The 4,596-nt window shown below is 41.1% G+C and overlaps 1 long non-coding RNA gene across 1 annotated transcript; it reads left to right on the top strand.

Moving 5' to 3' along the window:
* The first annotated feature begins 2,021 nt into the window (after positions 1-2,021).
* LOC133639361 (uncharacterized) lies at positions 2,022-2,972 on the top strand. The gene is made up of 4 exons (XR_009823778.1): positions 2,022-2,281; positions 2,407-2,513; positions 2,606-2,678; positions 2,778-2,972. It is a non-coding gene; the product is annotated as an uncharacterized LOC133639361 (long non-coding RNA).
* Positions 2,973-4,596: the final 1,624 nt, after the last annotated feature.

Here is a 4,596-nt window from a genome sequence, read left to right as displayed (position 1 = left end):
AAACAGCAACTGTTAGGCTTTTATAAGTGTTTTTTTCGCAAATTTACTTTTTATACAGTATGTTGTAACGTTTCCCTAACTTTCTGCGAAAGTGTTGTGTTTTGTGAACAATCTGACGCCGGCTGAGTCAAGGCTGCACGCACAGTAGGTGGCGGTAATGCACACACAAGGTTGCTTGCCAACCGCCATAAAAATCAGAAGAAGAAGAAGAAGAAGGAGAAGAAGACTGCACGCATGCACAATTGAAGCTGCTCCGTGAGACAAAGAAGGACGAAGGCTAACTACTTCCAGAATCCCGATTTTAAAGCAATTTGGTGCGCCATCCATTTATCACAAGTAAGTATAGAAAGAGTGAAATACGAAGCACGTTTTTGTATAACAATTTCCAACCTACATGATTAATTTCAGACCATTTTACGGTTTTAGCGTTGTGTATAAATGCGCGCCATGCGCCGGCGCTATAGCATACATTTCTCGTGCAGGTTGGCTGTTATAAAGTTTCCAAACTGACCAAAGACCAACGAATGACTTCTGAAAAAGGGTGGATTTATTTGTAGTTTAGTTAAACAATAATTTGCCATAGCATATTCATGGGGATACTGCATGGATTTTGAACAGATCAATAACCAGTAGTAAGTATAGAAGGTCTGCTTGGAGCATGTCTAACCAGAAGAGTGTGTGCAGACTAAGAATACCTGACTAACTGTATCAGGATTCATAAATAACCCTTTGATGCAGTATTGAAATGGTAATATTATCTGATTGTTTTCCAGATGGCTCCTTCTTTTGTGATCGTTGAGTTCCTTTGTGAACATTCAGTCGCTGTTGTCCCAACCAAATGGACAGAAGATGATGGAAATGTTATTACTTTTTCTGAAAAGTACTGTGCATAGGCATAATATTGTAGCTGATTATTATTATGTCATTCATCATGATTATTTTATCTTCAGAATACCTTCTGCTGTTGGCCAAGGCCAAATCCTACCCACTCCAGAATCCGGAAAGCTGAGATTCCTGACAAACAATTCTGGGAGAGGCTGCCAATTCGGGTTTTCAGGAAAACATTGACTGGTAAGGGAATATTGTCTAAGTCATATCATGTATATTTTAAACAACATACGTTAAATTCATCTTGAGTCATCGGCATACTTTGAAATTTTGCAGAAGACTTTGACAAGGCCCTTCAATACGAAAAACAAGCTGAAATGTTTTCGAGCCCAGAAGAAGTGTTAACCAAACGGAGCCACATCACCCCTGAACGTTATAGAAACGATGAGGAAGATGTGTTTGATGCTGACGGTATAGTCACTTTTCAAAGACTGTTTACTTACAATACTCAAATACTACTTAGTGGTGCATAATTTTTTTTGTCTTCGTTGGTTTAGATGAAGAGGAAATTCGGCCAAAAAAGAAGTGCAGAAAAGAGAAAACACAGATCTTCGTCCAGGCACCCCCACTGCCAGAGCTCCCAACCTTTAACTTTCCAATCTCCAGCGAGTACCAGACCACTTCAGCCAGTACCAGCCAATACCAGACCACTCCAAGGCATCCAGGCCGACCTCACAGCCCAGCGAGAAGCAGCACTTCCAGGCTCAGTCCAGACAGGAATGCATCCAGCTCAAGCCAGTACCAGACCGCTCAAGCCAGTACCAGACCACTCCAGCCAGTACGAGTCAGTACCAGACCGCTCCAAGAAGCAGCAGGAATGCCCTTGACAGTGAACGTTAGTTGGCTATTTAACTGTTGATAGGTGGTGTTAAACAGGCTGTTACAACGGGCAGTAATACGAATTACCTCTTTGACTTTTGTTGTCTTTGCAGTTTTCCAGTTGAACATGAAAGTTCAAAATATACTTGAGAACCAGGGAGAAATTATGCGCATGCTGAGAGGGCTGGCAACACAGTCTGTGGGGCCACAATCTGTGGATGTTCAAGATCTCATTGATAAGCCTTTCGAGACTCTTGAGCAGCTGAAGGCCTTCTGTGAAAGGCTCGACACTGATCTTCTGCTCAGAAAGCAGCTGGTAATTACTTTTAATTCCCCACTGCAAAAATATCTTGCTCAGTTATCAAAAAACAATTTCTAATCAAGTACAATATTGTTGTTTATTTATTTGTATAGGTGAAAGCTCTTACTGCTCTTGGTGGGCAGAATTTGGCAGACACGGTGAGGACAGTGCTGAGGAAAATTGCCACAAACAAAGTCCTGGAGCAGCTTGGCCTCTGTGGAAAGTCAGGAAAAGTGGCGTTTAAGGACTTGCCCCTTTACAGAATAATAAATAGTAAGTGTTAATAATAGGTTTGCATCTTTGAGCATATGTTGCATGTATGCTCACAAGGTCGATCTAGCTGTTATCATTACAGTATTTATTCTAAAGGGAATTCTAAATTGTGCTGGTGATTGCAGAGGCATGCAGGGGTGTTTACAAGCAGACGACCACAGCTGAAGTGGATTGTGAGCTTGAAGAGGTCCTGAAACTGGCCACTTTTCAAAAGGGAGGTTCAAAATTTGAGGTACGGAGAAGAGAAGATATCCCAATTTTGAATTCCATTTTATTGAAGTTCCACTGCATGTCTTTTGAATTTGCAATTATAACTACTTGCAGGAGAAGAGGAGGAATTAAGAGGGAGGACAAAAAAGGAAAAAGAAACAAGCAAAAGAACAGAGTGAGATGAGAGGTAAATGATAAAGTAATTATGCCAATGTTTTAATTCAATTCAATTAATCTACATTCAAGTGCTGTCTTTGTTGTATTTGTGATAATTATTTACTTCCAGGATTTGGGTTTCCCTGCTTGGGCTGCTGTCCCCGCGACCCGACCTCGGATAAGCGGAAGAAGATGGATGGATGGATGGATGGATTTACTTCCAGGAAGAGAACCAAGAAGGGGCAGGATACACTGACGCGCACGACCAAGACCACTGCATTCCATTCCATTTATAAATGATAAATGGGTTATATGTCAAAGCGCTTTGAGTACCTTGAAGGTAGAAAAGCGCTATACAAGTATATACTTGTATAGCGCTTTTCTACCTTCAAGGTACTCAAAGCGCAATTGACAGTATTTCCACATTTACCCATTCACACACACATTCACACACTGATGGAGGGAGCTGCCATGCAAGGCGCTACCAGCACCCATCAGGAGCAAGGGTGAAGTGTCTTGCCCAAGGACACAACGGACGTGACTAGGATGGAAGAAGGTGGGGATCGAACCCCAGTAACCAGCAACCCTCCGATTGCTGACACGGCCACTCTACCAACTTCGCCACGCCGTCCCCATTTTTGTATTATATCACTAATAAAGAATTATTCCTGTTGAAATCACTATTACAAATAAAGAATTAATTCGGTTTGAAATTTCTGTTTGAGTGTTATTCCTGACAATATAGCATAAAAACAGATGTAAATAGCATGTTCCTAAACAGTTTCCTAAACGTTCTAGCCAAACGTTCTTGGCTAACGTTCTGCTAACCAAGCAAGAACTCCACAACCAAACGTTCTTTGAACGTTATAAACGAACGTTCCCAGAACAATGCCACAACGTTCTCCTAACGTTCACATAACGTTCCCTTGTTACCTGGGTCAGCGTTTGTTGCTGATCTAGTGACGCACGCCGACAATATAATCATAATGGGGGACTTTAATATCCATATGAATACCCCATTGGACCCTCCATGCGTGGCGCTCCAAACCATAATTGATAGCTGTGGTCTTACACAAATAATAAATGAACCCACGCATCGCAACAGTAATACGATGGATCTGGTGCTTGTCAGGAGTGTCACCACCTCTAAAGTTACGATACTCCCGTACACTAAAGTAATGTCCGATCATTACCTTATAAAATTCGAAGTTCTAACTCATTGTCAACAAACTAATAATAATAATAATAATAACTACTATAGCAGCCGCAACATTAATGCTGCCACAACGACGACTCTTACTGACCTACTGCCTTCGGTAATGGCACCATTCCCAAATTATGTGGGCTCTATTGTTAACCTCACTAACAACTTTAATGATGCCCTGCGCGACACCATTGATAGTGTAGCACCGCTAAAGCTAAAAAGGGCCCCTAAAAGGCGTACCCCATGGTTTACAGAAGAAACTAAAGCCCAGAAATTATCATGTAGAAAGCTGGAACGCAAATGGCGTGCGACTAAACTTGAGGTTTTCCATCAAGCATGGAGTGATAGTTTAATAACTTATAAACACATGCTTACCTCAGCTAAAGCTAAATATTACTCAAATCTCATCCACCTCAACAAAAATGATCCTACATTTTTGTTTAGTACAGTAGCATCGCTAACCCAACAAGGGACTCCTCCCAGTAGCTCCACCTACTCAGCAGATGACTTTATGAATTTCTTTAATAAGAAAATTGAAGTCATTAGAAAAGAGATTAAAGACAACGCATCTCAGCTACAACTGGGTTCTATTAACACAAATACGACGGTATATACGACGGACATTGCCCTCCAAAATAGTTTCTCTCTCTTTGATGAAATAACATTGGAGGAATTGTTAAAATGTGTAAATGGGACAAAACAAACAACATGTTTACTTGACCCAATTCCTGGGAAACTTATCAAG

The sequence above is a fragment of the Entelurus aequoreus genome, linkage group LG22 (genome assembly GCF_033978785.1).
Source record: "Entelurus aequoreus isolate RoL-2023_Sb linkage group LG22, RoL_Eaeq_v1.1, whole genome shotgun sequence".
Classification (NCBI taxonomy): Eukaryota; Metazoa; Chordata; class Actinopteri; order Syngnathiformes; family Syngnathidae; genus Entelurus; species Entelurus aequoreus.
This window is presented reverse-complemented; position numbering and strand designations above follow the sequence as displayed.